Source organism: Vicia villosa, unplaced genomic scaffold, assembly GCF_029867415.1.
Source record: "Vicia villosa cultivar HV-30 ecotype Madison, WI unplaced genomic scaffold, Vvil1.0 ctg.000015F_1_1_6_unsc, whole genome shotgun sequence".
Taxonomy (NCBI): domain Eukaryota; kingdom Viridiplantae; phylum Streptophyta; class Magnoliopsida; order Fabales; family Fabaceae; genus Vicia; species Vicia villosa.
The window spans coordinates 91,226-98,018 of record NW_026704949.1 but is presented as its reverse complement, the minus strand read 5'-3'; the positions used below and the strand labels follow the sequence as shown (position 1 = coordinate 98,018).

Genomic DNA, 6,793 nt, shown 5'->3' with positions numbered 1-6,793 from the left:
AAAAAAAAAAAATGGTGCTTATACCAAATGCTACCATTATCAATTTTATGAAAACAGAATTCAACCATCATTAATTCATACCCTCATATTAGAAATCTACCTATAATCAATTTTACACAATTTTACATTTACTCTATTTTCAACTATCTATCATATAAGAAAAGTCTACCATTTGAGACTTTCTTAGGCTATCCACATCAGCATCTCTTCCCACAATAATCCACATCAGCTTTGACAGTTACAGTGTTTCTTCTTCCAATTTTCTATTTCCTTTATTTCATTCAATCCAATTTTATCGTTCACAACCATTCATCAGCGGTTACAATCACGTTTCAATCTTCATATCCAACCATCCTTTCTCATCCTTTCTCTCTCGCACGGGTAACAAAATTTCCCCAAATTCTAACCCTTTTCTTCTTCAATCGATCCCTATTGTGATTTTGTTCTTCTTCTGCTTCTCTTCTCTGTAACATTAATTGTGGAAATGGAAGAACGAATTTGATGGCTTCGAACCATTGAACTAACAATTACTTAAAGCCATTTGGAATCGATGAAGATTCTTCCATCTGGTGCTGATAAAATTCCTCATTTGAATGTTGTAATTCTCGGTGAAAATATTGCTAACGAAGAAGAAGATTATGTTCTTCCCAGCGAAGAATTCGCTTCCAAAGCACATGTTCGATGACCGGAACAGGTTCTTTTCATCAATAGTTTTTATGGATTTTGACGTTAATTTTTTTAAATTTTTTTCATTAAAATTTTTGAGTTTTGTTTAGTGTATGTTTGTTTTGGAATTTGTTAGTATCTGCAGATGTATAAGAGATCCATTGAGGATCAATGGTTTGACAGACTACAAGCATCCCGTCCAGATAATGGCTGATGCCCTTACTATGATTGAGCACATTGGTCGGTTTGAAGGAACCAAGGTCAGTTTGTGTTGTTTGTCTTGAATTATTTGCTTCTTTCTATTTTCTTCATTTGATCATCTAATCCACGTGTATCATTTTACTAAAGACACAACTCAGAACCAAATGGTATATAGTTTTAAGTATTGTGGCCACAAGCTATGACTACGATGCTCCTATCGATGAATACGATATGCAGTATTAAGGTTTAAATCGTTTACATGCTTCGAATGGGGATAGTTAAATATATTGATGTTTGTTTGTTCAACTCTACCATTATATCAGGACTTACAAATGAGCCAAAATGGGGGCTTCTAAGAAATTTACATAGAGAAATAAAGCAATGCGAATCAGCTTTAGTGTCCGTGGATCCGACAGTGTCATGGCCTGGAAAAAACCTTGAGGTAAAGACAATGCCGAGGTGGTTCTTATAAAAAAAGCCAATTTACTAATATGTTGAACATTCATTTGATTTTATTTGTTAATGTAATCGTAGGTACATCTTTACAAGACAAGCTTTGGTGCTTGTGCTGCCTTCCTTGCAAATTACGACACCTCATCATGGGCTTTGTTTTTGAATTTAGACACCAGTTAGCTTGATGTATATGGCTGCTGAGATGATGTGACGGTGATTGGAATATAGAAAAGTTTGTTATTTATTGCTGACAAGTGGAAGGACAAGCGGTTTGTCGAGAATGGTCGGTGATCACGAATTTACGATGACTGGAACGGAGGCATGGACATTTGCTGTTGCCACTCACACTGATGGTGGTTGAGTTCTGCAGCAACTGTGGAGTTTTACTATTGTTCTATCATTTCCGTCGACGAATCCGGTAAGGCAAGTATTCACACATTTTTCGAATTCCTCTTTTGTTCGATTATCTATTACAGAGTTGTTGTTTTGTTGATTATTTGTATTTCAGATTGTGATTCGATTTGCGATCATTTTTTGCGGAGGATGGAATTGGAGGAAGAAGTGAGGAGGGAACTTGCAATCGAGAGAGAATTGGGGATTTCAACACAGAGGCCGCTGAATATTTAGGGACTAATGTCGCAGTGGTCAAATTCAATGCTGATGAACCCTGTTGCTATTGGCCATATTGGTGCGTCGCAGTGGTCAAATTCAATGCTGATGAACCCTGTTGCTGTTGGCCATATTGGTGCGTCGCAACCGCAATTGATTACTTGGAGCTGATATTTATTGATAAAAATGTAAGTAATTTTAGAACCAAAATGTCATCTATTTTATCTTAATTATGAATGAATGGCAAATTTCTGACTTAAACTTCATCTGACAAGGGTATAGTGACTGAATCATCTGATTTGTAAGTACACTACACTATTATTATAGCATAGCAGTTTATGTTATATCCATATCTCTTTTTATTGTTATATTAAATATATGTACACTAAGTTATTATGTAATGATGAGATTTGCACAATATATGTTGTATATTGTTGTTTGACTTCCAGATCAGAGGGAGTTGTGCTGGAGTTTCCAGAGCTCACAAGTTCTACAGGACGCAACCACTGGCTTGCATTGATAAGGGAGATAATGTTTCTCCATCAGTTTTTATCGAAGTACCAGATAAAATGTCCAATTCAAACATGGGAGATGCATGCAAGGACAATATTAGGAATCATAAGGCTTCATGCAGCAAGGGAAATGCTAAGAATATCACCTTCTGTCCCAACGAAATTCTTAATATTTTCCTTAAGACTATGAACATTGTCGGTCCTGTGGTCTCCGATTCAATACGTGACTGATATATTTAGCTCATAATATAACAGGTTCGAACAACACTGGACATTAATTGTGTATTTGGTAGCTTTGGAGCTTAATTGTTGTAACTTAACATAATGGCGGTTTGTGTTGCAGGATATGAGACAACTGGCAGCAAGTTCAATTGTCTCTTGAGAGAGGCCTTCCTGCCATGATTGGCAACTTCGTTGTAAGACAGCTTCCGTATCCATCATTATCATTTGACATGATTCAATGTGCTCACTGTGATATCATTTAGGATGAAAAAGGTAATTTTGTAGTTATGAGCATTACTCTTTCATTCTTGCTGAATGAATTTCCTTATAGACTTCATAAAACTCAACCTCTTTATCAGTATAGTTTCTTACATACAAACAGACTCATGTCATATATTTTGTAAAATTTATATTTTAAATTCAAGTTGTAGTATTTGTCAAAACTTGTATTTGTTGACAAATAAGATAGAAATTGGTGTAGGGTGTATGTATTTATTAATATCTTGCTTATAGTATAAATGTGTTCGGATTTATTAGATCACATGTGTTTTTTTTAATTAGTTTGTTTTTCACCAATCAAATTCATGATTTAAACTGATGCACAAATATTTCTATAACAACGAATTAATGTTGCTGCCCCTTTTTCTTCCATTCACTCTATATCACTGCCATTTCCTTTTGTCACCCTTTCATGTTTTTTCTATAACATACTGATTATTGTTTACCTTATGTATTAAATGCTATAGTTTGGTCTCTAATATTGACCTCTTCCTATAGATGGAATGTTCCTCATAGAAGTTGCAAACTATTCTTAAAAGGCTTGAACTATCAGTGACTGGGGTTCTTTGTTTCCGTACCGTACATCAGGTAAACTGTAAACTGCACTGTCGGTATGTTTCATTCATGGCACTAACCTTTTTGTAGTATTTTGATTTCGTTTATGCTTTGAATGTCATGGTGGCGGTTCGTTTCAATTTGGATTTCTCCAATTAAGCTAACGGTTCATAGGCGCACTTACTTACAATTCGCTTCTATGTTGTATAAATCTTAGATTCCAACGATATAGACGACTAATACGAAGGGTTAATTGCCCTTTGCCGTTAGGTTTTCCACCTTTTCGAGAAGTTTTGATAATAATAGCTTTAATTCTTTTCAATCCAGGTACTCTGGCTGTAGTTGGTTGCTCACATGCTATTAGCACAATCCTTGAAACAGTCGACATCTGATGTGTTTAATTTTTGTTGTGCAGGCTTATAAATGGGAGGAGAAACTGAGGTGTTTTATGCAGGTTTAGATTGTGGTAAAGTTTGGAATTAACCTGTAAGAATTCTGGCTTGAGTTTAGTTTATTTTACTTTTACTTATCAAAGCAGACATTAAAACACTTGAAAATTTGGGGCTAAAGTTTGCATCAGTGCTTTGGTATTGAATTGTTTATTGCAAGACAGTTGGTGACTGCAAAAGGTTTTCTCATCAAAGGAACATATTTATATGATTAACCTTCCGGTCTTCTTAGCCATATTTATCATCTTCCTTCAGGTATACCATATTTGCCACTCATATGGAGAATATATCGGAATTAGCAACAATCTATCATAACGTGAAAATTCATCACTTTCATGTCGAATTAAAAAGCAACCATTTGGAGTTCAAGGTGGTATCTCTAATTCTCTATCCTTTTTCTCTTGCATCAGATTACTATCTTCAAACTAATATTTTTCTTTAATTAGTTTCAACTTAAGGAAGGACCGAAGCATATCCCCCATTATGGGCCTCTCTTAGCCGAAGAGGCAGGATTACCAAGTTCAGTTATTGAGACAGCCAGAATGATCACAGGTTGTTGCAAATTCTTTGGGCCTCATTTGCCTTAAGTTCTATGACTTTTGGATTTTATATGCCATTGTTTAAAACATTTGTTTTGTATGGTTGATGTAATTATATTCGATCGCTGAAAAATTTGAAGGTTCATTTCATGCTTATTATTGGTCGGAAGTACATACGAAGTTTGTGGTGACTCGACTGAGTTAATCAATATTGACAGGTGGGAATGTAGTTGCAAAACATGGCAGCTGTGACATAGCTTGGATTTGAATTTAGGTGAGAAATTTGATGATTGTTTACAATTTAGCATCAAGTTAATATGCGCATCACTATTTGGACATTGAATGTGATGAATGACTTAAGTTGGTTTAATGTGTGTATGCGGGTCAGATTGGATTAGTTGTGTTTGTTGATTGTTGAGAGGCATTCCCCAGATTACTAACAACAATCTGTCCCAAACAATCTGAAGCTAAAACTTTAACAATGCAAGAAGGTCGGTCTCGAGACTCCCGGTGTAAGTATCTCTTCATGCATTCTTATTTAAATGACCTTTGGTATTTGTTGTTGAGGTAAAAAGATATCTCAGTTTGCCTTGATCTGAAAACAATTTTATAAATATGGAAATATGGCTGCTGCTTGCTTGGGTTTAAATTTCTATGATATAAAGTTGTTTCTAATAAGGATTGTAGTTTCCAAAGCAGTTATTCAATGTTTCTAAGTACAGGTATGTATGGTAAATTAGTTTTATATTGATTATTTATTTAAAGCTCAGTTTAATGACTTTCTATCCCTGACCTGCATCTACGTAACTTCATAATTGTATACAAAAATTACTGTTACCAACCTAATCAAATAGTAGTATATGATTCTAATGGTCATTGATAACATTACAACTGAAGGTTCATGTGATTTTTTCATTTTCATAAGTTAGATTGCATATGTCTCAGTTGAAATTTGTTTCACTATGTTTCTTATCAGAGTTTCATTGGAAATATGTTGAATTGTGGTGTGGGTTATCAGCATCTTTGCTTATCTGATAATGCAAATGAAGGTTACATTTTTTCCCTAACCCTCCACCTACCCACAAGTAAAAAGCAACGGGTAGAAAACTAATTTTCTTTTACTTGGCAGGTTCTTCACATAAATTTTTTTTGGTAGCGTTTTGTTTTACTGGTGCAAAGGGTACAAGCGTCAAGTTTTTGAAGATGTTCCAGGTTAGTGATCCATTCTCAGTCTGTACAAGTTTCTATTGGCTGTTAATTGTAGGAATTTAAATTCCTAATCTGTTAGTCCTGCATGTGTCTTCTATTTCAACTTGATTTTACAAACATGATTTTTCTTTACGTTTAATCATATGATACTTGAGGTGTTTTTTAATATAACCAATAACATCACAGTGTGTTTTATTATGATAGGTTGATCTGATTTGTTCTAACTATGTTTGATTTTGTTCTGTGATTGAGTGAGTGAGTAGAGTTCATTAATTAATTTATGATTTGTTTGGTTGTTGATGCTTGATATAGGTACCTACTCACCAACCTTGTGTTGCATTAGGAATGATAGCTTCAATTACACAGTCACCGGCTGCTTGAAAAGAAAAAACCAGTACTATCTGTAGAATAAATTAAAGAAAGAAAATTCATTGTGGATTAGGGCCATGGTTTGCGGTGGAATTGTCTTCTTGTCAGAAAACTACTCTACTTCACTTCACTATGAGTATCTTATAAATAAAGAGTGATTTTTGCTTTGTGTGTGACTGTCTGTTTTTGTTTTTTTTAAGAGGTGTGTGGTTGAATTGAAACATGTAATTTTCTTTATTCAAATTATTGTTCTGATTGATGATTTAAGTGTTTCTATAGTGTTGCGATTATTTAATCATGTATTCATTTATACATTAATAGATGAGTAGACCAAATCTGCTAATATTGTAGTCGGTTAATTTTGTACGGTTTGATATGCAGTGTACTATCAGTTTAAGTTTTCTATGCACGAAGCAATCAATATTAGTTTAAATGTAAAGCAATATACTAATATTAGTTTGAATGTAAAGCAATATATGGTTTTGTTTAGGGGGACAATTTCATAACCCAACGAAAAATATTGGATAACTTTAGCCACCTTATTTGTCTTAATTAAATTGGTCTAAAAATTTGTCTTAATTAAATTGGTCTAAAAATGTACACATTTAATATCATAGTTTATATTTAATGGCATTCATCCATGGATAGTTAATGACATAATGATGACTATCTCAACCAAACAATGAGCACATATTTTTTTAAAGAACTACTAATTAGTAGTTTTGAGATG

The 6,793-nt window shown here is 34.0% G+C and overlaps 1 long non-coding RNA gene across 8 annotated transcripts; it reads left to right on the top strand.

The window, feature by feature from the left end:
* Positions 1–216: 216 nt before the first annotated feature.
* Positions 217–6,793, top strand: LOC131621963 (uncharacterized). Of its 8 annotated transcripts, none has more exons than XR_009289714.1 (17): positions 218–694; positions 803–926; positions 1,191–1,309; positions 1,402–1,738; positions 1,829–2,117; positions 2,205–2,230; positions 2,379–2,696; positions 2,785–2,936; positions 3,441–3,530; positions 3,913–3,983; positions 4,202–4,316; positions 4,393–4,498; positions 4,626–4,759; positions 4,874–4,997; positions 5,462–5,534; positions 5,615–5,697; positions 6,007–6,787. It is a non-coding gene; the product is annotated as an uncharacterized LOC131621963 (long non-coding RNA). The 8 variants fall into 8 exon arrangements; XR_009289713.1 differs by having other exon boundaries at positions 2,212–2,230; positions 6,007–6,786; XR_009289719.1 differs by having other exon boundaries at positions 217–694; positions 1,490–1,738; positions 1,829–2,230; positions 6,007–6,793.